Here is a 27,670-nt window from a genome sequence, read left to right as displayed (position 1 = left end):
GTAGGGTGGAAGCACGGTTGTCACGCGCCGGGCGGAGAGCGTGGAGCCGCAACTGCGCCTGCGCACCAGGGTTTCTGGCGGCCAGGAGCTACTGCGTTCCAGGTTTGGGACGGAGCTGCACCTTTTTTCCATTCCGTAAAGAACGAAAAGGTGTTTCCCTTCTGAGACAAGTGTTTTCTTCAGTGCCTACTTGGATCTTAGGAAGGACGAAAATGTCTAGCTTCTGGGTGTATATCCCCATATGGTGGGTAACCTTAGCCAGAGCTCTAATTTTCCCAGTCTATACTGTGAGAAGAATATCCTATCGAATTAAGGAGATTAATGACAACTATGTTTATTGAAGCAAAAGACACGTGGACTGACAAAAGCATTTGTTTGCCATTTGGGGACAGAGGCACAGGTTTTATTAACAAAAAATGGCTTATACTTAGAAATAATTTAACAGATGCCAGGCAATTTTCCGAGTAATTTTATATATTTTAACTCAATCCTCATCACAAACAAGAGTAATATTCTTGTATATAACAATAAGATGTGCCGCCTTGAAAATAAGTACATAATTTATTTAAGATCACACGGCTGATAATCGGCAGAACTGGGATTCAAATTCAAACAGTCTGACCCCAGAACCCATGCACTGACTACTGTACTGTATTTCTGAACATTAAGTGGTTAAAGGATTCATGTTGTTGGGATCATCCTGGAAAATCCAGTACTGTAATCATAGGTGAATAATAAGCACTTTTCATACTTACCCTTTAGGTTTTTATCTCATTCTGCCAATTAATGTTTATTGAACACTTACCTATGGTATTTTGCAATGAGTTGGGATCTATGAGCTGTACAATAGAATTGCTACAAAGGTCCAAGTGAAATGCTAACAACTGTCAAAGGAAAGGGAGATTACTTTTGGATTTGGGGATCTGATGTCTTAAATCTTGACTTTTTGACTATTCTGTGTGTACACACACACATTTTTTGGCTTCACCGCAGCTTGTGGGATCTTAGTTCCCCAACCAGGGATTGAGCTCGTGCTGTCTGCAGTGGAAGCACAGTCTTAACCACTGGACTGCCAGGAAAGTACCTATATAGTCTTCAAGGCTAAGAATATTCTTATAAGTCTTAACCATTGCCTTGAACCTATAGCATGACACATTAATAGTGACATGAAATTAGGTGTTATATGTATATGCTAAAGAATATATTAAGCATTTAAGTGAGATATATATAAAAATAGTTATTTCTTAACAAAGTCCTATCTACTCTATGCTCCCCAAAATAGAACATGAATTGGTTTTAACTGCTTTTCCTGAAAGTGAGGAAACCCCACTCCATGATGAGTGGTTATTAATGCAGAACATTGATACAGTCTTTCTGGAATTATCTGCTTCACTGTAGAGTCTTATGTTTGTCTCACATGGTAGCCAACACGTCCTAGATCGTCTCCGCCTTCCCTCTGGTCAGTTTCTCAGGGAACACAAACTTGTTCATATCAACCTGGATGAAATAATAAGGGGAGTCAATTGCTTTTAATTCATTTTGAGATCAGTTGTAAGTGGGTTTTATAGCTGCTCTTTGGAAAATTCATTTTATCTTCCTGTCTCATTAACTGCATGGAAAATTGGGAGCTGTCTACCTGGGGATGTTAACATGAAAAGGGTACTTCTTAATTCCACAAACATAGAAGTTCACACTTCAGAAAAATCAAGATAAGAACAAGAAAAGGAAACTCATTTTGTAATTAGAGGAAGGAATAAGGTGGTTAGGGGCTCAGCCTTGCAAAGAAACAGTCTTGCACATAGTAGACACTCAAATATTTCTTCATTAAGTGGATCATGGGAAAAAAATAAGTGAATCAGTAGAATGCCAGATAAACTGTCATGAGGCAGAGGGCAAAGCTGATTTCTGTGTTTCCCCAAATATAGGGAGTTCCTGGGATCACTCATTGTCTTATTCTAAATGGATCCAAAGAGGATGGGATATCCCATAAGCAGTGGGACATACACTGTGCTTGCATTCCCCACCCTGCCCAACACACCACCACAGTGGCAGATGATGTCAAAGATTGGAACTTCTGAAATTCTGCCTGGTAGACCTACATTCTGGGCTTCCCTACTGTCTCAGTGGGTAAAGAATCTGCTTGCCAATGCAGGAGACATGGGTTTGATCCTCGGGTCAGGAAGATTCCCTGGAGAAGGAAATGGCAACCCACTCTAGTATCCTTGGCCAGGAAAATCCCATGGACAGAGAAGCCCTACAGTCTGCAGTTCACAGAGTCACAAAAAGAGTCAGACACGACTTAGCAACTAAACACTAACCTACTTTCCAGGAGAAGCACTGTTGATTTGAACAAGGAAAATACTTCTGGAGGATTGGAAGAATCTGATTACAATATGTTTATTGATTACAGTAAACAATATGACACTTGGATTGAAGTGAGCAGTAGGCTTGCCATGTGTTTATACTGTACTTCCCTCCCTTGGATGAGAACATGAAGAGCAAAGGGAGTGAACTGTCCAAGGTAAGGTGACATAAACCGTGACTTCTAACTTTCTAAGAAATGGTCTCAACCGATCTTTAGCTAACGTTAGCAGAGTTTTTACGTCACTTGGAGAGTTGACAAAGCTCTTATGTAATGGTGCCTGACTGTACATCTTAGTTCCACCTCTTTTCCTCATTATAGAAAAGGAGTAATTAAGTGCCTAACTCATAGAATTGTTACTAACTTATTTAGTAAATGAGTTAATACATGTCCCGCTCTGGTTAGTTAGGGTAACTGCTTCCAAGCCCCATCATAGCCGTGGAAGGGATAGATGGAGCCTAGCAGAGTTGCTAAGAGTCGGACACGACTGGGCGACTTCACTTTCACTTTTCACTTTCATGCATTGGAGAAGGAAATGGCAACCCACTCCCTTGTTCTTGCCTGGAGAATCCCAGGGACAGGGGAGCCTGGTGGGCTGCCGTCTGTGGGGTTGCACAGAGTCGGACACGACTAAAGTGACTCAGCAGCAGCAGCAGCAGGGTCCTGGTAAGTGGAACTGCCCCTTGTGCTGACACAGATAATATCAGTGGTCCCAGATTCCACCCCAGTACAGTGTCCCTAAAGCAAAAGAGCCCATAACCTGGGTATGAATTGGAGATCCTCAGGAAGCCTTATTTGTGTTAGGTCTCTTTTGTTAGGGAAAAGCGAAGAGCTTATGTTAAAGCTAAAACCATCAAAATGTAGATTGTTTCCATACCCCAAGGTGATTCCTTATTTCTGTGCTGCATGACTTTCTTCTCCTCGCTATTCTGTCTCATCCATCCTTCCATTCATCCCTGAAGCTGAAGACAAAGGCTTTCTCCTTTATCTTTTTCTGCCTGCCTCAGACTCTTTATTTCTAAAGGTATGTTTAGGAAGAGATACTGCTCGTCCTGGCTCAGCCAGAAAAGAAGCCCATGCATCCTGCTGTTCAAGTGAGGTCTCAAGTTAATCCCTCCCCTCTTCTTGCTCCACTTTCACCCCAGCTGGCTAAATCAAGCGATAATCCTGAAAGGGAATTTCAGGCTATTTGTGACTTCCCCTCTCCGCTCCCTACCCGCCACGTTCAGGGAGGAGAGAGCAAAGCCCCTGGATCAGAGTAATCTGTTTCTAACCCACTTCCATTCCCAGGGATTACCTCTGCAGGAGGAGAGAGACAGAAATAAATCTGACATCTTGGCACTGGGAACTTGCGGAAGAAGCTCCAGCAGTGCCTGCAGAGTGTGGGCATGAGGTTCAGGAGCCCGGGCGCTTGTTCTCATAGGCTGGGTTCCCAACAAACAGAAAGTGTGATATAATGGAAAGAATTCTGGCTTGGGAGGCAGGAAACATGGGTTCTAGTCTCACCATTCCTGACATTGACTTCCTTGTGGCCTTGGGAGTCACTTCATATCGCTGATCACTAATTTTCCCCATTAAAAAAAATAGCACTCCAGAGTCCTAAAAACCTACAGTCCCTACTGATGTGTGGTGGTGGTTTAGTTGCTAAGTCATGTCCAACTCTTGCGACCCCATAGACTGTAGCCCACTCCATGGGATTTCTCAGGCAAGAATACTAGAGTGTTCTGCCATTTCCTTCTCCAGGAGATCTTCCCTACCCAGGGATCAAACTCAGTCTCCTGAACTGGAGGTGGATTCTTTACTGACAGAGAGCCACCAGGGTTGAGCTCCTATTAATAATGCATAAAGGCCTGACAAAGACTCCCTTTAAGGACCCTTGTGAACCAATTGCTCAACACACCTTCCCTCTGGTCTTTGTTCTTTCCTTTACCCTCTATGGGCCCTGACGTATGAACATGTATCTTCTACCTGGCAATTCTTTGGGGATGCTCTCCAGTTCCAGCTCTTCGGGGTGGAAGCTGTGTGAATGCAGGAAACTTCCACTAGAGGGTACCAAGGTTTCACTGGCATCTCTGATCACAAAGAGGCCTATGCAAACCCAACAGTTACAGGGTTTTTTTAGTACTTACATTCAGAGATTAAGAGATCTCCATTCATTATTCCTTACCTGGTCTGCTTCTTACTGCTCCTGGAAGGCTTAAGAAGTCTCCACTCTTGACATTATTTTGATTTAACTTGACATCAAATCAAAGGCAGCTTGGTATAGTGGAATTCAACTGGCTGGGTCCACTACTTTGGAATTCTATGGGCACATTATTTAACTTTTCTGAGGCCCAATGTACCCATCTGTGAAATGGGGATAATAAAATTTACTATTTTAAATAAGAAAATTTACCGTGTAGGGCTGTTGTGAACACTAAAATCCTATATGAAAACTTGTGACTGGTACACAGTAGGTACATAAAATTGTGTCTTAACTAGTGGAGAGTCCTCAGAATTGCCACAAACAGGGAATGGTGTTGAGGAAAGAAAGGTGAATTTTTGGAAGCTGAGTATACCTCCAAACAAGAAATGTAACTTTTTGCCATTTTGCTCTTGAGTCTTAGAGGTTTCCGGGCTTGTGCTTCTTGGTCCTGCCCAGCCTCCGCCCTCGTTCCTATTCTATTCTCTGTGTCAGCCCAGCCATGGCACTCTTCTGCCTTTTTCTCATCTTGATTTCCTTGGAGGTGAGTTTATTTTCTACTTCCTCCTCACTTCCTTGACAAAAAGTCCTTTGTATTTTGCCCTGCGTTTTCTGAAGAGCCACCTCTCCACCTGGTTCTGTTCTTCCCTTCTCATCTCTCCTATAGACATTTCTGGGGTGGAATGTACCATCTGTTTCTGAGACTGAGCAGAAGTTTGGGAAAGAGGGAGGGCGAGCGTGTCAGGGCTTGCGTGTCAGCAGACACGTTACAGCTGCAGGGCAAACCAGGGTGAAACCGCAAGCCAGAGGCCCCAGGGCAGGCAGCGGTAAGGCCCGCCCCTCAGCTCCTCTCTCATCTCTCTCTCACCCCAGAGGTTTCCTGGCAGGAGTGGGAGAGGTTGGTATCGAGTCCTTGAGCCCTGACTCATTCCCTGACCTAGTTGGGTGTTACCCAGTTATCTCCCAAACCTTTCTCCAGAGGCCTTTACAACACAACAGTGTCATCCCAGAAAACAGAAGAAGCAAGCACACCACCTGTGAACTCCATGCCCATCTGAGGATCCCAACAACAAACAAGTTTGCCGTTCTCATGGCTTTATATACCACCCAGGAGGTTACACTGGTTATAAAGTAAACAAAATCATCTCACCCTGAGAAATCGGCTATTTTTGCTTTACAGAAATAATCATGTTTAACTTTTTCCAGAGAGAATAAAATTGTGATTTTATTTTTCTTGGGCAGGGGAAGGGGCTGGGGTAAGGGTGGACGAGGTGAACGAGGACTGGAACACTGAGCCAGGAAGTGACTGGCCGTTATCACAAAATGAGTCAGGATTCTATATAGGGACTAACTCAGGTCTCCTAACCCCACCCCAAATTCCATTCTCTTTGCCTCAGTCTAGTTACTTTTGGACTTTTGTAATGTTCCAGGTTTTCTGGACCCTCACAGAAGTTCTTAAAATCTCCAAGATTCCTGAGAGCTTAATAGGAGCTTCTAGACTTCTTACATGTCCCTCTCACTGTTTGTCCTGTGGAAATGTGAGTTGTATGTCTGTTTCCTCCTCAACAGACTGTTGAAAACACGTCAGAGTTATTTAAGATTCAAAGAGCGATGTAGTAAGTTATCTGTGTGAGCTGAGATCTTGGAGACAGGAGATTCCATTTTTAAATCATTCGTTGGTGTTCACCTATTACTGTCCTTCTGTGCCACCGTGCTGGCGGATGCTGACGATTATTAAGGTCCCAGTCACTCCCTCACTAGGGTCATGCTTCCTGAAGACAGGAGCTGGTTTCCAAGAAAGCAGATTTTCGCTTTATCCTTTGGCAGAGAGAATGGAGTCGTTGCACACAGGCCAGAACATTCTTTCTGCCAGAGCTTCCCATCTGGAAGAAAAGAGAAAAAGAGTTTCAGAGTTTCCATAAGGTCTGCCTAAAAAAGGGGAGGAAGGCATAGTGAGCCCTCGGGAGGGAAGATGAAATCTACAGGGCTGGAACCCCAAGTTCCATTGTCTGCAAAGAATATCAGATTCTGCAGGCCTGAAACCCTGACCTGGCAGCTCCTACCTTGCCCTTCCTCCTAACCCTTAGCCAGGATTTATTCTGTTCCCTATTCCTTTAACTTTTCACGTGTATTTATCTGTCTTGCCTATCCCATCTCAGAATTTTCCCTCTATTCTTTGTTCTTTATGTACTTCCCTTCCAGTTTTGTGCTCTCCCTATGGGTGACTCTCAAATATTCCTAGACTGCTTCTTAATGCGTCTCACAAAAATAAGATTGAAGCATTAGAAGGAACTTTCTCACAACCTGTGATGTATGGAAGGACTGCAATGGGTCCAGAGAGCCTCTGAAATTGAATGCTAATTTAATGCATATATGCATCTTTCTGGAAGAAGGCCCAGAGCGCTTATCAAGTTCTTAGATCTTCCATTCAGATCCCTGCCTCTTGACCGTGTAGTTCAGTGTGTTTCAGTGTAAAGCTGAGAACCCAAGTTAATTTTGGAAACTAGAATAATTCTATTTTTTAAAATGAAAAAAAAAAAGAAAATATCAATGTGTATCACATGTAGTAAGGACACTAGTTTTGATTAATGTGATACAAAATGTGTTTGTATGATAATTTGTTATTTTTATATATAAAATCAAAACATCTAATCTCATTCATTTCATGAATATTTAATGAGTTACCATAGACGTTGCTCTGGTCACTGGGACTATGGAAAATGAAAAGAGACATTTCTGGTCCACAAGCGGCTTGCATTTAGTAGGAAAGAAGTTCACAAAAACATTGCAAAAGAATATTAAGTCCCACTGCAGAGGGTACAGGGTATAAAAGAGAGTATGGGACTTCCCTGGTGGCACAGTGGCTAGGAATCCACCTGCCAATGCAGAGGCCCTGGGTTGATTCCTGGTCGAGGAAGATTCCATGTGTCTCGAGCAAATAAGAGCCCATACGTCACAACTACTGAAGCCCACGCACCTAGAGCATGTACCCCACAACAAGAGAAGCCACCAGAGTGAGAAGCCTGTGCACCACAACGAAGAGTTGCCCCTCTCACTACAACTAAAGAAAGCCTGAGTGCAGCAGCAAAGACCCAGCGTGACCAAAAATAAATAAGAGTATGACACATTATTTAGAGTTCAGGTGGGGCATGCTTGGGTAGTGTGTGGAGAGATGAGTAAGAATTTGCAGGATACATAGCAAGAAGATGTGCAATTCGAAGCATGGGGATTGACACGCACCAAGACACAGCAGTGTAAGACAACACAAGGATGGCCTGGGCTGCTGTCAGAGTGGTCTGGTGTGTTGTCCCTGTACTGTGGAGAGGTTGGATTCTTAGGCGAGATCATGGACAGTCTCCCACTAAATACAGAAACGCTTAATATTCCTAACAGACTGCTCTGCCTGGGCTCTTTCAACGAGATAGAACTGAGAATTTTGTGAAGCAGCTCATTGTATTCTTGAGCATCTGATTGTGACAAATTCCTTCCTATACTGATGTAATTGCTTCCCTTGTTCAACCATTGATTCTCATTTACCTTCTGCAGCATAGCAAAAGGAGTTGACATTGCCTTCTATTAGGTTGAACCAAATGAAGTTGCGTTTTTATAAATCAAGATAGTAGGATGGTTGGCAATTTCATGTTGTTAGCCTGTGCTTGAAAAAAGCCAGTTATTTGAGGACAGTTATTATTTATCTACCTTGCTCTTCTCTTCCCAATATCTAATATCTTTAAACTCCATCAAATTCTTCCTTACTTGGGAAGTTACTAGATCCTTTTTCAACCTGATCTCTCCCTGGACATACACTGGTTCATCAGTGTCTTTTTTTTTTTTTTTTAAATATTCATTCATTTATTTATTTTGGCTGTGCCAGGTCTTAGTTGCGGCACACGGGGTCTTTGATCTTCGTTGTGGCATGCAGGATCTTGAGTTGTGGTATTTGAAGTCTTACTTGTGGCATGTGGGATCTAGTTCCCCGACTAGGAGCTGAACCTGGGCCCCCTACATTAGGAGCACAGAGTCTTAGCCACTAGACCAAAAGAGGGAAGTCCCCATCGATAGCTTTTTAAACATGTGGTACCCAGAACTGGTCAGATCTGGGTAAAAGATCTTTTAATTAAAGCACAGATCCTTTTTATCCGACATTGTGTCTTTTCATGAAACTGTGACTACATTGGGTTTGGTGAGTCCTAAATCTTTTTCATATAAAATGCTGTCAAGGCAGCCCCACTCCTTCCTATACAATTGATTTTTCTTGGCTGCACCACCCAGCATGCAGGATCTTAGTTCCTTTATCAGGGATAAAACCCATGCCCCCTGCAGTGGAAGCTCAGAGTCTTACCCATTGGACAGCCAGGAAAGTCCCCTACATCTGGGGTTTTATTTTATCCTTGTCAAGTTTCATTTTCTTGATTTTGGCATTTTGTTCTAATCTGTCAAGATGAGTTTATTTTAAAACATTTTTAACTGAAGGATAGTTGATTTGCAAGGTTTCAGGTGTACAGCAATTCAGTTATACATATATTTCTTTTCCATTATAGGTTATTACAAGATACTGAGTACAGCTCTCTGTGCAGGTCCTTGTTCTTCCCTATTTTACATATAGTACTTTGTATCTGTTCATTTATCCCTCCCCACCTTTTGCCTTTGCTAACCATGAATTTGTCTTCTGTATCTGTGAGTCTATTTCTGTGTCGTAAATCAGTTCACTTGTATCATTTCTTTTCAGATTCATATATAAGTAGTATCGTAGGATACTTGTCAGTCTAAGATCATTTTAAATCTCACTTCTAACTGCTGAACCTGCCCCCCACAACTAGACAGTCCGTGCACCACCACGAAAGATCCCACATGATGAAAGGAAGATCCTGCATGACACAACTAAGGCCCCATGCAGCCAAATAAATAAATATTTATATGAATAAATAAATCCTGCTTCTATCATCCATTCTATTATCTTTCCCAGCTAGATCACTATCTAAGCTACTGATTTTAAAAATATCTAATACACCAGTGATTCCTTCATGGATCATAGCCTTGTCCTGGTGAAGGGACTTGTGTAACTCAAGCTATGAGCAATGCTGTGCAGGGCCCCTAACACTGATGGATCATAGTGGAGAGTTCTGACAAAATGTGGTCCACTGGAGGAGGGAATGGCAAAACGCTCCAGTATTCTTGCTGTGAGACCCCGTGAACAGTATGAAAATGCAAAAAGATAACGACACTGGACGATGAGTCAGCAGGTGTCCACTGTGCTACTGGGGAAAAGCAGGGGGCAATTACGAATAGCTCCAGAAAGAATGAAGCATCTGGGCCAAAGCAGAAATGACACTCAGTTGTGGATGTGTCTGGTGGTGAAAGTAAAGTCTGATGCTATAACAAACAATATTGCATAGGAACCTGGAATGTTAGGTCCATGAATCAAGGTAAATTGGATGTGGTCAAGCAGGAGATGATAAGAGTGCACATTGACATCTTAGGAATCAGTGAACTAAAGTGGATGGGAATGGGTGAATTTAATTCAGATGACCATTATATCTACTGCTGTGGGCAAGAATGCCTTAGAAGAAATGGAGTAGCCCTCATAGTCAACAAAAAAGTCCAAATTCAGTACTTGGGTGCAATCTCAAAAATGATAGAATGTTCTTGGTTCGTTTTTGAGGCAAAGTGTTCAACATCACAGTAATTCAAGTCCATGCCCCAACCATTGATGCCAGTGAAGCTGAAGTAGACCACTTCTGTGAAGACCAACATGATCTTCTAGAACTAACACCAAAAAAAGATGTCCTCTTCATCATAAGGGATTGGAATGCAAAAGTAGGAAGTCAAGACATACCTGGACTAACAGGCAAGTTTGATGGTTCAAGGGCTTACCTGATGGCTCTGATAGTAAAGAATCTGCCTGCAATGCAGGAGACCTGGGCTTGATCCCTAGGTTGGAAAGATCCCTTGCAGAAGGGTATGGCTACCTACTCCAGTATTCTTGCCTGGAGAATTCCATGAATTGGACACGACTGAATGACTAACACTATCACTTTTTACTTTCATTTTTTTGGCCTTGGAGTACAAAAAGAAGCAGAACAAAGGCTAACAAAGTTTTGCCAAGAGAACACACTGGTCATAGCAAACACTGTTTTCCAAAAACACAAGAGATGACTCTACCCATGGACATCACCAAATGGTCAATAGCAAAATCAGATTGATTATGTTTTTTGCAGCCAAAGATGGAGAAGCTCTATACAGTCAGTGAAAATAAGACCTGGAGCCAGCCGTGGCTCTGATCATGAGTTCCTTACTGTGAAATTCAGGCTTAAACTGAGGAAAGTAGGGAAAACTGCTAGGTCATTCAGGTATGACCTAAATTGAATCCTATATGATTATACAGTGGAGGTGATGAATACATTCAAGGGATAGATCTGACAGAGTGCCTGAAGAACTATGGACAGAAGTTCATAACACTATACAGGAAACAGTGACCAAAACCATCCCAAAGAAAAAGAAATTCAAGAAGGCAGAGAGGTTGTCCGAGGAGGCTTTACAAATGGCTGAGGAAAGAAGAGAAGTAAAAAGGGAGAAAAGAAAAGATGATACCCAACTGAATGCAGAGTTTGAGAATAGCAAGGAGAGATAAGAAGGCCTTCTTAAATGAACAATGCAAAGAAAAAGAAGAAAACAGTAGAATGAGAAAGACTAGGTATCTCTTCAAGAAAATTGGAACATTAAGGGAACATTTCATGCAAGTATGGGCACAATAAAGGACAGAAACAGTAGGGACCTAACAGAGGCAGAAGAGATTAAGAAGAGGTGGCAAGAATACACAGAAGAACCATACAAAAAAGGTCTTAATGATCAGGATAACCACGATGGTGTGGTCACTCACCTGGAGCCATGCATCCTGGAATGTGAAGTCAAGTGGGCCTTAGGAAGCATTACTACAAACAAAGCTAGTGGAGGTGATATAATTCCAGCTGAGCTATTTCACATCCTAAAAGATGATGCTATTCAAGTGCTGCACTCAATATGTCAGCAAATTTGGAAAACTCAGCTGTGGCCACAGGGCTGGAAAAGCTCAGTTTTCATTCCAGTCCCAAAGAAGGACAGTGCCAAAGAATGTACAAGCTACCGAACGTACAAGCTTCACTCATCTCACATGCTAGTAAGGTTACACTCAAAATCCTTCAAGCTAGGCTTTAGCAATAAGTGAGCTGAAAACTTCCAGATGTACAAGCTGGGTTTAGAAAAGGCAGAGGAACCAATAATCAAATTGCCAACATTCGCTAGAATCATAGAGAAAGCAAGGGAATTTCAGAAAAGCATCTGCTTTATTGACTACGTGAAAGCATTTGACTTGTGGATCACAACAAACTATGAAAGATTCTTAAAAAGATGGGAATACCAGACCACCTTACCTGTCTCTGAGAAACTTATATGCAGCTTAAGCAACAACAGTTACAACCTTATATGGAACAACTGACTGGTTCCAAATTGTGAAAGGACTACGTCATGGCTGTATATTGTCACCCTGTTTATTTAATATATATACAGAGTACATCATACAAAATGCTGGGCTGGATGAATCACAAGTGTGAATCAAGACTGCTGGGAGAAATATTAACAGCCTCAGATATGCAGATAATATCACTCTAATGGCAGAAAGTGAAGAGGAACTAAAGAGCCTCTTGATGAGGTGTGAAAGAGGATAGTGAAAAACTGGCTTGGAACTCAACATCCAAAAAACTAAGATCATGGCAGCTGGTCCTGTCACTTCAAGGCAAATAGAAGGGGGAAAAGTGGAAGCAATGACAGATTTTATTTTCTTGGGCTCCAAAATCACTGTGGACAGTGACTGCAGCCATGAAATTAAGAGACACTTGCTCCTTGGAAGAAAAGCTATGACAAACCTAGACAGCCTATAAAAAGCAAAGACATCACTTTCCTGACAAAGGTTTGGATAGTTAAAGCTATGATTTTTCCAGTAGTTATGTACAGAGTTGGACCATAAAGAAGGTTGAGCACTAAAGAATTGATGCTTTTGAACTGTGGTGCTGGAGAAGATTCTTGAGAGTCCCCTGGATTGCAAGAACATTAAACCATGTCAATCCTACAGAAAATCAACCCTGAATAGATGCAAAGAGCCAACTCATGGGAAACGACCCTGATGCTGGGAAAGACTGAAGGCAAAAGGAGAAGAGGGTGGCAGAGGATGAAATGGCATCACGGACTCAATGGACATGAATTTGGGTGGACTCCAGGAGATGGTGAAGGACAGAGAGGTCTAACGTGCTGCAGACCATGGAGTCACAGAGAGTTGGACACGACTTAGTGACTGAACAACAATACGACAGTGAAGTCCCTCTCTTTATTGATATCAAATTTTTTAATCAGTATCCTTTGAGCTCAGTTGATAAGCTAGTTAAAAATCTATATAGCTGTGATTATCCACCCACATTGCTTCAGGCTCATTTTCTTAGCCCTATCTACCTGCTCCTTTACTACCTTTCTCTGATCTGTTCCTAGTCCACTAAGCAAACCAGAACCACTCAGGCACCACACAAGTACAGATCTGTTTGGGCCCTACAAACACCAGCAGCTTTTAAAGGTATTATCAGTGACTTCTCCATTTGCTAATTCCCCACCTGTTGTCATGCCGCTCTTCCCTCTGTGAAACTCTGCAGAGACTTGTCATTCCCAACTCTCATTACCCGCCCCACCCACTCCATACACGATGTCTCTGTGTTCGAGGATATAGACTCCAGCTTAGACTTCATCATTGCTCCTCCACTTGGCTCTTGGTGCTCTGTCTCTGCCTGTGATAGAGCTCTTTTTTTATTTAGCTTGGCTATTATTCCATAAATAATATGTGTAACTTTGCCTCAATCTTTTTAATGACTACATAGTATTCTATTGCATAGATAGACAATACTGACGGACGCTTAGGTGGTTCCCCAAGTTTTGGCATTACAAAGAGGCCATAAGTCTGTTTGCAAATACCAAGGTAGGATAAATACCTGGAAATAGAATGGAAGGATCAAAAGATATGTAGCTTTTATTTTTATTTTTTATTTTTTTTCAGCATCCATAAATAATATTTTATTGGAGCATAGCTATATCCATTCATTTACATATTGTCTTTGGCAGGTTTCTGGTTCATGCTTTTTAAATTGTGTTGAAGGTCTAGAGCCTATACCTTGCCTAACCTAGCTAAGAAGTCTTTGTTGAACCCAAGGCCACACTTTTCTTCAGTGTTTTCGTCTACAAGTTTTATACTTTTAGTCATTTTATTTAGTTCTGTAATCTATTGTTTACAGTTTTGTAATACATTGAGTTAGTTTTCATATAGGTATGAAGTATGGGTTGAGGTTTATTTTTTTACACAATGGATTTCCAATTACTATTTTTACACATGGATTTTCTGTTGTTTTAAAGGACTATACTTTATTGTTGAGTTACCTAGGCATCTTTTTTAAAAAGTAGTGACCATTTAAGTATTGGACTGTTCTGGACTCTGTTTTATTGTATGTGTGTTGATGCTTTACCAATATTTGATTACTTCTGTAGTTTTTATGGTAAGTCTTGAAATTAGGTAGTGTGAGTTCTTCAGTTGTTTTCTTTTTCAAAATGTGTTGCCTAATTGGAGAGTTTTGCTTTTCCATACAAATTTTAGATTTAGCTTGTCAATTTGTTTAAAGAATTCTTGCTGAGATTGTGATTTGAGATGACATTGAATCAATTTATAGAGAATTGATATCTTAACAGTACTGAAACTTCTCATGATGAATATAGAATATTTCTCCTATTAATTAGACCTCTTTTAATTCTTAGTATTTTATAGTTCTTACCAAAGAAAGTCTGCTTATATTTTGCTAGATTAATACCTTAGACTTTTCTTTCTTTTATTTTTGATGCCATTTGCATACTACTTTTAAAAATTTTGATTTCCAACTGTCTATTGCTAGTATACAAAAATGCAATTGTCTTTTGTATATCGAGCATGTATCTTGTGACTTTGCTGCTGCTGCTGCTAAGTCGCTTCAGTCATGTCCGACTCTGTGTAACTCCATAGATGGCAGCCCACCAGGCTCCCCCATCCCTGGGATTCTCCAGGCGAGAACACTGGAGTGGGTTGCCATTACCTTCTCCAGATGTGTAGCTTTTAATTTTGGTAGTGCCAAGTTACTCTCCAAGGAGTTGTACCATTTTACCTCAGTGGTAGTTTAGAGCTCAGCAACATAAACAATTTTGATCTTGTTCTTAAAAGATATCTTACTATTATACTATTGGAAATTTGAAATGGCTTTTAATTTTTCCCTTCTCCCTCATTTCTCCTCCTTACTCTGATTGCTCCCCAACCCTGAACTCCAGATTCTTCTCACTCATTTGTACAAAGTCATTCCACTGTCTCCAGACCCTGATGATTAACTCTGCCCCAGCCCTGCATTTACACATACAAACCTCAGCATAGTAAACCTGCTTCCCTCCAAAGGCATCATTCTTAGTAATAACAATATTGAGCGTGTTCATGTATTAACTGATTTAATCAACCTTGTGACGCAGATACTGTTGTTATCCCTACTTCATGTGTAAGGAAATTGAGGTATAAAGAGGTTAAGTAGCTTGTCCAAGGTCACACAGTTTAAAAATTGCACAAATACTATTTGAACCTAGATAGCATGTCTCTAGAGATCACACTCTAAACCCCTACAGACAGATTCCTCTCCTGAGAGATTAGTCTGTTTAGGTTCTTATCAAATTCTAACCTTTCTTAGGGCTTCCTATGGTATAAATCAGACTCTGGTCTCTACCCTGATCCCTATCTAGCCCACAGCAGGTTCTATTAGTAGCTCTGCCCACAAACGTGTCTGGAAAAAATGAGTTTCAGAACCGCCTAATTTAGCCTGTGACAGAGGAAAAAGTATGGGGTGGAATCACAGGCAAAGGGGACAGCAGTCAAGCCCTCTCTCTCCCTTTGCAGAGGTGCGGCCTCCCTGTTCTGTTCTCTGGGTGGTTCTTCCCAGACAGGAAGGGAGCAGTTGGCTCAGTCAGTCTAATTTTCCCTGGAACTCAGCACACTGAAATCCAGGAGTGCCTGAGGCCAACTTAGGCAAGTTCTTCTATTCAATTAACATTCGTTTGAGTCCCAACAATGGGCCAGACCCTATGCAGTGTAAGGGTACAACATAAGTCACATACTCTACAAGTGAAGATAAGCACTTCAATTACCAATTACCTGCAACATGGTATCTCAATAGTTTGAACCTTGAGTGCATTGTTTGGAGTGGGGGAGGGCAAGAGGAGAAACGGAAAATGGAAAGTACAGATAAAGTGCGTATCCCTGGTGTTTTAATTGTAAGGAAACAATCCAGATTAGGGAAAGTTAGAAAGTTAGTAACTCAGCTTCAGGAAGGATTTCTGGCAGAAGGAAGGCACCTTTGCAAGTACTCTAGTTCTTCAAATGCAGGTGAGGTCAAATACCTAGCCTGTTTATCTGTGGGTAGGAAGGTATGAGGGCAAAGGGCAGTCAGCAAAAGTTCCAAGATCCATAATAGTGGGGGCAGGGGCATCTGTGAAATGCTAATTCCTACTTGGCAGCTTTTCTGGAAATTGTGATGGTAGCTGGTGGTGGGAAAAATCACTGAAATCACCAGTGACCACAACCCTTTCCCTGCCTCTGGGTGACTGGCTATCATCTGAGCCATTCCAGTTGTTGACAGGCTGCTGTGGATCCTTTCTTTTCTTCCTCCCTCCCTCCTTCCATTCCTCCCTCATTTCTTTCTTTCTCTCCCCCACCCCAACCACCACACAACTTGTGGGATCCAAGAGTCCTAACCATTGGACCACCAGGCAACCCCTCTTTCTTCTTTTCTTTCTTTCTTTTTGCTTGTGGGATCTTAGGTCCCTAACCAGGAATCAAACCCATGCTCTTGGTAGCAAAAGCATGGAGTCCTAACCACTGGACTGCCAGGGAATTCCCTCTTTGTCTTTCTTTCCTTACTTCTTTCTAGGTAGGAGGAAGGGAGGAATGAAAAAAGAGATTCATTTTTCTATGAGCAAATGAATAAGCAAGCCACATCTTCTACATTAACTAGACAGCCTCTTGTAGGATAAAAAGGCCTGGCCAAGGGATTCAGTCAGCAGAGAGACCCAGTTTCTGGCTTCAGATCTTTGTGAGCCTTGGAAATTCACAACCTATCTGTACACCACTTCTCATTTGTGCTGTGGGAATAATACGTTTTTGTCCCTCAATGATATTCCAAAAAAGGAAAGAAAGGAATAATAGATAAACATTTAAAGGCCTCAGGAAATGGTACTCAATAGGGATATATTTTACTTTTTAAAATAATTTCTCAGATTGTTTCAGTAAAATAAAAAGGCCACGGTTGATATGCTGTTTTATTAAATGGGTGCTGAGTGTTGCTAAGGGGCCTCTTTTGAGTAATTTCCTCTTCTTAATTGGGACAGAAATTCTGGCCATTGATAGAAACATAAAAGGGCCAAAATAGAACTCGACTGTTCTACAGCTTCTGGTTCTCAATAGACTTCCACTTAAGGATTTTGTTCTATTCCAAAGCTAAGTCATTAAAGCAGGGGCTAGTTCTAATGAAGAGGATATTTATGAAGAAATATAGATAATGCAAAGAGAAAGGAAAGGCAAGAAAAAAAATGCACTGATGAACTACAAATGGTCATAAAATTTGGAAACATGGGTGAATATACTTAATAAAAGATTTATGAATATTATAATACAAAACATGCTATGTTCAATAATATTACACAATATGTTCCTCACTAAAGATGCCTTGTTCAATGCCATGGGCCAAGCTGCAGTGCATACAGTGCTAATGCTGTTCCTACCATCCCTTGCAAATGAGTCTATGATGCCTTATCTCATATAATTTATCTCTGATTTTTTTTCACTGAATAAACATACATATCCCAGAAGAAGTAATCAAGGGGGTTCAATCTGTAAAAATATAAACTATTCTCTATGTTTGCAGACTTTATGACTATCTTGTAGCTTCTACAGAAATGAACATAGAGAACAGATGCAAAGAGGATGGTAGAGAGTCTAGAGAAAGATAGAGGGTAAAAGTAGAAACACAGAGGGTGTGACCATGGAAACAAAACTGGGTGGGGGGGCAGGGAACAGAGAGCGAAATAGGCAGATAGACACAGTCAGAGATCCTTTGGAAAATAATGCAACATATCAGGGAGACAGGACAGTGAGAAGGACAGAAAAGCAGGTCAGAAAGGAAGGAAGTATTTTTTTTTAAACTTTTTATCTTATATTGGAGTATAGCCAACTAACAATGTTGTGACAGTTCCAGGTGGATAGCAAAGGGACTCAGCCATATATTTACATGTATCCATCCTCCCCCAAACTCTCCTCCCATGCAGGCTGCCCCATGGGATTGACGGAGTTCTGTGTTTTACACAGTAGGACCTTGTTGGTTATCCATTTTAAATATGTGCGTGTGTGCGTGATGATCCCAAACTCCCTAACTCTCCCTTCCCCCCATCCTTCCCTCATGACAACCATAAGTTCCTTCTCCAAGTCTGTGAATCTATTTCTGTTTTATAAATAACTTCATTTGTATCATTTCTCTTTAGATTCCACATAAAAGGAATGTCATATGATAGCTCGTCCTTCCTGTCTGACTTATTTCACTCAGTACGGCAGTCGGTCCCTAGGTCCATCCATGTTGCTGTAGCTGGAATTATTTTGCTATTTTTACGGCTTCCCAGGTAGTGCTTGTTGTTCAGTCACTAAGTCATGTCCGACTCTTTGCGACCCCATGGAATGCAGCACACTAAGCTTCCCAGCCCTTCATCATCTCCCGGAGTTTGCTCAAATTCATGTCCATTGAGTCAGTGATGCTATTTAACCTACTCATCCTCTGTCGCCCCCTTCTCCTCTTCCCTTCAGTCTTTCCCAGCATCAGGGTCTTTTCCAATGAGTCAGCTCATCAGGTGGCCAAAGCATTGGAGCTTCAGTTTCAGCATCAGTCCTTCTAATGTATATTCAGGGTTGACTTCCTTTAAGATTGACTGGTTTGATCTCTTTGTTGTTCAACTCTCAAGAGTCTTCTCCAACACCACAGTTCAAAAGCATAAGTTTTTCAGTGCTCAGCTTTCTCTAAGGTCCAACTGGCACATCCATATGTGACTACTGAAAAAACCGTAGCTTTGACTATAGGGATATTTTTCCACAAAGCAAAGAATACACAGGTGGCGCTAGTGGTAAAGAATCTGCCTGCCAATGCAGGAGACATGGGTTCAATCCTTGGGTGGGGAAGATTCCCTGGAATAGGAAATGGCAACCCACTCTGAATTCTTGCCTGGAAAACTTCATGGACAGAGGAGCCCAATGGGTTACAGTCCATGGGGCCGCAGAGACAGAGTGACTGAGCACAGCACGTGGCTGAGTAGTATTCCACTGTATATATGCACCACCTCTTCTTTATCCATTCATCTGTCGATGAACATTTAGGTTGCTTCCATGTCTTGGCTATTGTAAATACTGCTGCTGTGTACAGCTCTCAATATTTAAATGAAACAGGTGATGGAAGCACATCTGCTCTTGCATGGACCAAATTCAGATCAGATCAGATCAGTCGCTCAGTTGTGTCCGACTCTTTGGGACCCCATGAATCGCAGCACGCCAGGCCTCCCTGTCCATCACCAACTCCCAGAGTTCACTCAGACTCATGTCCATCGAGTCAGTGATGCCATTCAGCCATCTCATCCTCTGTCATCCCCTTCTCCTCCTGCCCCCAATCCCTCCCAGCATCAGAGTCTTTTCCAATGAGTCAACTCTTCGTATGAGGTGGCCAAAGTACTGGAGTTTCGGCTTTAACATCATTCCTTCCAAAGAAATCCCAGGGCTGATCTCCTTCAGAATGCACTGGTTGGATCTCCTTGCAGTCCAAGGGACTCTCAAGAGTCTTCTCCAACACCACAGTTCAAAAGCATCAATTCTTCGGCGCTCAGCCTTCTTCACAGTCCAACTCTCACATCCATACATGACCACAGGAAAAACCATAGTCTTGACTAGACGAACCTTTGTTGGCAAAGTAATGTCTCTGCTTTTGAATATGCTATCTAGGTAGGTCATCACTTTCCTTCCAAGGAGTAAGCGTCTTTTAATTTCATGGCTGCAGTCACCATCTGCAGTGATTTTGGAGCCCAGAAAAATAAAGTCTGACACTGTTTCCACTGTTTCCCCATCAATTTCCCATGAAGTGATGGGACCGGATGCCATGATCTTCATTTTCTGAATGTTGAGCTTTAAGCCAACTTTTTCACTCTCCACTTTCACCTTCATCAAGAGGCTTTTTAGTTCCTCTTCACTTTCTGCCATAAGGGTGCTGTCATCTGCATATCTGAGGTTATTGATACTTCTCCCGGCAATCTTGATTCCAGCTTGTGTTTCTTCCAGTCCAGTGTTTCTCATGATGTACTCTGCATATAAGTTAAATAAACAGGGTGACAATATACAGCCTTGACGAACTCCTTTTCCTATTTGGAACCAGTCTGTTGTTCCATGTCCAGTTCTAACTGTTGCTTCCTGACCTGCATACAAATTTCTCAAGAGGCAGATCAGGTGGTCTGGTATTCCCATCTCTTGAAGAGTTTTCCACAGTTTATTGTGATCCACACAGTCAAAGGCTTTGGCATAGTCAATAAAGCAGAAATAGATGTTTTTCTGGAACTCTCTTGCTTTTTCCATGATCTAGCAGATGTTGGCAATTTGATCTCTGGTTCCTCTGCCTTTTCTAAAACCAAATTATGCACCATCTATTAGGGAAGAACTAAATGGGAACTCAAGCTCTAGACTTGTCTTGTTCCAGGCATTCTTTGGGTTATATCACACCAACCCTGGAGTTCATGGAAAGAGATCACAGGAAGACTGAGTGTTGAGGTGGAAAGAGTGCCTCTTCTGTGTCAGGTTGGCCTGGGTCTGCCAGTAACTGAAAGTGAAAGTGAAGTCGCTCAGTCATGTCTGACTCTTTGTGACTCCATGGCCTATAGCCTACTAGGCTCCTCCATCCATGGAATTTTCCAGGCAAGAGTTCTGGAGTTGGTTGCCATTTCCTTCTCCAGGGGATCTTCCTGACCCTGGGATCGAACCCGGGTCTCCCGCATTGAGACTGAGTGTTGAGGTGGAAAGAGTGCCTCTTCTGTGTCAGGTTGGCCTGGGTCTGCCAGTAACTACCCACTGCAATCCCAGGCAAATCAGTTAATCAATGCATTTCTCAGTTTTCCAAAATGAGAATACCATGTGCTTCATGTGGTACTTGGAGGGATAAGTGAAAGAAATACATAGTATCAAGTGCATAGCAATTCACCAAAGCAATTAAAGTGGCCAGCTTTAAAAGAAAAAAGTGCTTCCTAACTAGGAGTCAAAGAAATGCAAATAAGGAACAATGGGATAGCACTTTCACTTACTGAATTAACAAAGATAAAAGAAAACAAACTTTACAGCCTGATGCTAGAGGGTATGGAACCAGATATTCTCATGCTTTGCTAAAAAGAAGGTAAGTTGGTACATTTCTGGAGGGGAGTTTGACAACATGTATTAAGAGCCTTAAAAGTGTCGATGCTCTTTGATTCAGGGTTTCACTTCTAGATATTGAGCCTAAGGAAACAATAACATGTAGGAGGAAAAAGATAATCTATATGAGTTTGTTCACATAGGTTCTTTATACGACAGAAAAAATATAATCAGTATGAATTTTCACAACCTTTATTTCTCCCAGAGGCAAAAAGAGTGTTTTTCTACCAGACTGGTAAAATGAGGGTTGGGTCCTAGAGAAAATGCAATAGAGCTTCAACTTAATTTATATTGAAAAAGGCAGATATTTATAGGAAAATGAGAAGAATTTAATCAGAATGGTGTCAGGGGACAAACAGACATGGGGGAAAGAAGGAAGGAAATGGAAGAACCAGGAAAAGTGGAGTTAGGAGAAAGTTTCAAACAACTGTCCTCTGAGTTAAGTATTAAGAGAAAGAGGAAGATGAGAAGAGAGGACTTCAGTGAAATCTTCCTTTGGTTTTATCTTAAGAGTAAAGATTTACTTCTCTTGGACTTTCCTGGTGGGACAGTGGATAAGAATCCGCCTGCCAATGCGGGAGATACAGGGGGTTCCATCTCTGGTCCAGGAGGATTCCTTATGCCACAAGACAACTAGGCCTGTGTGTTACAACTACAGAGCCTGTGCTCTGCAATAGGAGAAGCTGACACAATGAGAAACCTGTGCACTGCAACGAAAAGTAACGCCCACCTACTGCAACTAGAGAAAGCCCATGTGCAGCAAGGGAGACCCAGTGCAGCCAAAAAAAAATTTTTTACTTTTTCTTTTCTTTGTTCTCATTTTCCTCTTTTTCTTTGATTATTTTATTTTTAAATGCTGGAATGATGTTTCTTTAAAATCTTAGCTTGGGCTACCCATCTGCTTGGTTTTATATTGTTCAGTTGCTCAACTGTGTCCAGCTCTTTGCAACCCCATGGATTGCAGCGCTCCAGGCATCCCTGTCCTTTACATCTCCTGGAGCTAGCTCAAAGTCGTGTCCGTTGAGTTGGTGATGCCATACAACCATCTCATCCCCTTCTCCTCCTGCCTTCTATCTTTCCCAACATCAGGATCTTTTCCTGAGTCAGTTCTCATCAGCTGGCCAAAATATTGGAACTTCAGCTTCAGCATCAAGCCTTCCAATGAATATTCAGGGTTGATTTCCTTTAGGCTTGACTGGTTTGATCTCCTTGCAGTCCAAGGGACTCTCAAGAGGATTCTCCAACACCACAATTCAAAACCATCAATTCTTCAGTGCTCAGGCTCCCTTATGGTCCAACTCTCACATCCATATGTAACTATGGAAAAACCATAGCTTTGACTAGACTGACCTTTGTTGGCAAAGTAATGATTCTGTTTTTTAATATTTTGTCTAGGTTTGTCATAGCTTTTCTTCCAAGGAGCAAGTGTCTTTTAATTTCATGGCTGCAGTCACCATCTGCAGTGATTTTGGAGCCCAAGAAAATAAAGTCTGTCACTGTTTCGACTGTTTCCCCATCTATTTGTCATGAAGTCATGTGACCGGATGCCATGATCTTAGTTTTCTGAATGTTGAGTTTTAAGCCAGCTTTTTCATTCTCTTTCACTTTCATCAAGAGGCTCTTCAGTTCCTCTTTGCTTTCTGCCATTAGTGTAGTGTCTTCTGTGTATCTGAGGTTATTGATATTTCTCCCGGCAATCTTGATTCCAGCTTGCTTTTCATCCAGCCCAGCATTTCACATGATGTACTCTGCATATAAATTAAATAAACAGGGTGACAATATACAGCCTTGTATACTCTTTCCCCAATTTTGAACCAGTCCATTGTTCCATGTCCAATTCTAACTGTTGTTTCTTGACCTGCATACACATTTCTCAGGAGGCAGGTAAGGTGTCTATTATTCCCATCTCTTGAAGAATTTTCCACAGTTTGTTTTGATCCACACAGTCAAAGACTTTAGCATTTGGTTCTTTATGGATTGTATTTAAAACAGCAAACATAATTGGAAACACTTTAAATATCCAAGAATAGGAAATTAATAAAATAAAATAATCACGATGGTGTGATCACTCACCTAGAGCCAGACATCCTGGAATGTGAAGTCAAGTGGGCCTTAGGAAGCATCACTACGAACAAAGCTAGTGGAGGTGATGGAATACCAGTTGAGCTATTTCAAATCCTGAAAGATGACCCTGTGAAAGTGCTGCACCCAATATGCCAGCAAATTTGGAAACCTCAGCAGTGGCCACAGGACTGGGAAAGGTCAGTTTTCATTCCAATCCCAAAGGAAGGCAATGCCAAAGAATGCTCAAACTACCGCACAATTGCACTCATCTCACACGCTAGTAAGTAATGCTTAAAATTCTCCAAGCCAGGCTTCAGCAATACATGAACTGTGAACTTCCAGATGTTCAAGCTGGTTTTAGAAAAGGCAGAGGAACCAGAGATCAAATTGCCAACATCTGATGGATCATCAAAAAGGCAAGAGAGTTCCAGAAAAACGTCTATTTCGGCTTTATTGACTATGCCAAAGCCTTTGACTGTGGATCACAACAAACTGTGGAAAATTCTGAAAGAGATGGGAATACCAGACCACCTGACCTGCCTCTTGAGAAACCTATATGCCGGTCAGGAAGCAACAGTTAGAACTGGACACAGAACAACAGACTGGTTCCAAATAGGAAAAGAATACGTCAAGGCTGTATATTGTCTCCCTGCTTATTTAACTTATATGCAGAGTACATCATGAGAAACGCTGGGCTGGAAGGAGCACAAGCTAGAATCAAGATTGCCAGGAGAAATGTCAATGACCTCAGATATGCATATGACACCACCCTTATGGCAGAAAGTGAAGAAGAACTAAAGAGCCTCTGGATGAAAGAGAAAGAGGAGAGTGAAAAAGTTGGCTTAAAGCTCAACATTCAGAAAACTGAAATCATGGCATCCGGTCCCATCACTTCATGGGAAATAGATGGGGAAACAGTGGGTAACTTTATTTTTCTGGGTTCCAAAATCACTACAGATGGTGATTGCAGCCATGAAATTAAAAGACGCTTACTCTTTGGAAGGAAAGTTATGACCAACTTAGACAGCATATTAAAAAGCAGAGACATTACTTTGCCAACAAAGGTCCGTCTAGTCAAGGCTATGGTTTTTCCAGTGGTCATGTATGGATGTGAGAGTTGGACTATAAAGAAAGCTGAGCACCGAAGAATTGATGCTTTTGAACTGTGGTGTTGGAGAAGACTCTTGAGAGTCCCTTGGACTGCAAGGAGATCCCACCAGTCCATTCTAAAGATCAGTCCTGGGTGTTCATTGGAAGGATTGATGTTGAAACTGAAACTACAATACTTTGGCCACCTGATGCAAAGAGCTGACTCATTTGAAAAGACCCTGATGCTGGGAAGGATTGAAGGTAGGAGGAGAAGGGGACGACAGCAGATGAGATGGTTGGATGGCACCACCCACTCGATGGACATGGGTTTGGGTGAACTCCGGGAGTTGGTGAGGACAGGGAGGCCTGGCGTGCTGTGGTTCATGGGTTGCAAAGAGTCGGACACGACTGAGCAACTGAACTGAACTGAAAATAAGTTAAGTAGTTTATAAGTTAATTAAATAAGTTCGCATATATTTATAGCCATTGTCATAATGGAGAATATTTAATAATGAATGAATGATATAGTAAGTGAAATTGGTTATGATCCCTAAATGGTAAGTGTGTGTGTAAGTGCATGTGTTGTGTATCACTGGAAAAAATACAGGTGGTCAGTGTACTATTAACAGTGATTTTGTTTAGATTTACTGATACTATTTTATTAATGCTCATCTAAAATTTCTGTATTCCCTACATTGATCAAGTAATCCTTTTATAATCAAAAGTCAGTGTACTATTAACAGTGATTTTGTTTAGATTTACTGATACTATTTTATTAATGCTCATCTAAAATTTCTGTATTCCCTACATTGATCAAGTAATCCTTTTATAATCAAAAACCTCCTTACAGTAAACCTTATTTAAAAAAATTTTTTTTAAACCTTAGTTTTTAAAATAGCACAAGAACAGCTTCTAGAAAAAAATACAGAAGAGAATCTTTGTAAATTTGAAGAAGGAAAACATTTCTGAGCGGGACACAAAAAGCACTAGCCGTAAAAGAAAAAAATTGAAAAATTGGACTTCATCAAAATGACATCACTAAGAAAATGAGTAGACAAATGACAGACTGGGAAAAATAGTAATCACTGTATATACTTGACCAAGGAGTCATATCCAGATAATTTATGGAGTGCCTGTAAATTAACAGCAAAAAGTTGAGCTACCCAATTAAAAAATGGGCAAAAGACTTGAACAGATGCCTCACAAAAAGAGAGATATAAATGGCCAATAAGGCATGAAAAGTGCTTGTAGCAAATGCTATGATATGCCACTCTGATTCTCCTTTCTCCTTTGGAATGAAGGACTTATTCTTCAATGTTGGAGAGGCTGTCAGGAAACAGCCTTCAATCAATCCACTTCATTGACTGCCTATGCTGAAGAGCACTGACTTGCCCAAGGTCACAGTGGCCATTAATATGGGGGCAGAGAAGTCCAGCCACTTGCCTAAACTCAGAATATTTTGTATTTTTTCAAGTGCATTTTCAGTGCTCTTGATTAAGGTCAGCTGAGGTCTCTGAGACTCCATTGTACAACAAATCAACTTCATCCCTTGTCCAATAGTGCTTCTGTCTTTTTTCTTGCACAGAGGTTGAACCCAAGTGCTCTCCCTGAAAAAACCTACTGCTAACTAATCTCCCAATGAGTCTGCTTCCAAGGGAATTCAACCTGTGACAATGCTCAACACCAGTAACCATCAGGAAAATGCAAATTAAAGCCATAAGGAGCTATCAATTACATCCACTAGAAGGGCTAAAAAAAGACTGACAACACCACATGTCCATGAAGATGTGGAAAAAGTGGAACTTTCATATAGTGCTGGTGGGAGTGTAAAAAGGAACCACCACGTTGGAGAATTGTTTGGCAGTTTCTTACAAAATTAAACATATTTTTAACCCATGATCCAGGAATTGCATTCTTAAGTACGTAGTCAAGAGAAATGAAGACATATATGTATAAGACTGTATAAGAATCCTCATAAGTAGCCTTAGTTATAATAGCCACAAACTGGAAATAATACAAATGTCATTTAAATTAGAGAAGGAATAAATAAATTCCAGTATCCTCCTACCATACTACTCAGCAATATGATGGAATGGAGTACAGATACAACACATGTAGATCAGAAACATTATGTTGTATAAAGCCACACACCACACATACACACAAACACACGTAACACATACTAAATGATTTCACTGACATGAAGTACAGGAACAGGCAAAGAAAATCTATGGTGACAGAAAGCAGGAAGTCCTTGGGTTGCTTGGGTGAAGTGGGTGAAGTAGGGGCAGGAGTGGGGATTGACTGAAAGTGCCATGAGGAAACTTTCTGGGGTGATGAAAATATTCTGTATCTTGTTTTGACTAGTAGTTACACAATGGTTACAATTGTCACTAAGTACTGACCTAAACATTTAAGATTTGTCCATTTTATTCCTGAACATTATATTTCAGTCAAGTTATACACATACATGGGGCTTCTCAGGTGGCTCGGTGGTAAAGAATCCACCTGCAAATGTAGGAGACACAGGAGACACGTTCGATCCCTGGGTCGGGAAGATCCCTTGGAGGAGGAAATGGCAACCCACTCCTGTATTCTTTCCTGGACCATCTGATGGACAGAGGAGCTTTGTGGGCTACAGTCCATGGGGTTGCAAAGAGGCAGACCCAACTGAGCGACTGAGTGTGCACACATACACATACACACACAATGAGTTCCTCTAGGCATTCAGTAAATGTTTAATAAACAGGTGAAGAGATGATTTTTCTTAAGAACCAAATTATTAATAATTATGGAAAAGATTTCTCTCCCTGGCTTATGGCAAGATGTGATTCTCTTGAGATATTCTTTGATTTCAGCTCTGTAAATATTTATTATTCACAGTTGTTTTTTTCCCTCCCACATTGAAATGGCTAAGCTTTGATCTCTCCCAAAGTGGCAGAATCGGGTCTATAATGTCTGCCTGAATCATTTGCAGGTGAGTGGAAACGTTAAAAGGATATTAAGATAGTAACAGTGGTAGGAGAAAGAAAGAAAAAAACCATCATTGGTTTCCCAGTGTGGTAGATAGCATTTGGCTGCTATTCCACATAATCTTGCCAACATCACTCTCAAAGCAATTTCTCTTACAAAATATGGCACAATCACCACCCTATTTTGAACATGGGTATTTAATCTCAGAAAAAGTATTTAAAGTGTTTGAAATATTTGAAGAGACAAGTTGATTTTTATGGAGCCAGCTGATATCAACCTATGCTGTTTTACTTTCCAGGTAAAGTTAATACCCTGGGGAATATGAAAATTTGAAGAGAGAGAATCCTTTTAGGGGTTTCATAACCTAAAAAATTAAACAAGACAGAATGCCAATGACTCTCAAGAGAAAGATTTTTGCAAACACACAAAGCTACTTTTAAATTCCCTT

At 41.2% G+C, this 27,670-nt stretch overlaps 2 long non-coding RNA genes across 2 annotated transcripts in view; one reads left to right on the top strand and one right to left on the bottom strand.

Moving 5' to 3' along the window:
- The first annotated feature begins 6 nt into the window (after positions 1 to 6).
- LOC139177570 (uncharacterized) lies at positions 7 to 27,670 on the top strand. Its single transcript, XR_011562064.1, has 3 exons — positions 7 to 244; positions 2,411 to 2,521; positions 27,521 to 27,670. It is a non-coding gene; the product is annotated as an uncharacterized lncRNA (long non-coding RNA).
- Positions 5,789 to 27,670, bottom strand: part of LOC109573968 (uncharacterized) — a 33,331-nt gene continuing 11,449 nt past the window's right edge. Inside the window, exon 3 of the long non-coding RNA XR_002183014.2 lies at positions 5,789 to 6,427. This is a non-coding gene — a long non-coding RNA (uncharacterized lncRNA). The remainder of the gene's footprint in view (positions 6,428 to 27,670) is intronic.

Source organism: Bos indicus, chromosome 19, assembly GCF_029378745.1.
Source record: "Bos indicus isolate NIAB-ARS_2022 breed Sahiwal x Tharparkar chromosome 19, NIAB-ARS_B.indTharparkar_mat_pri_1.0, whole genome shotgun sequence".
Lineage (NCBI taxonomy): Eukaryota > Metazoa > Chordata > Mammalia > Artiodactyla > Bovidae > Bos > Bos indicus.
Note: the sequence above shows the minus strand (reverse complement) of the source record. Positions and strands in the feature narration are given on the sequence as shown.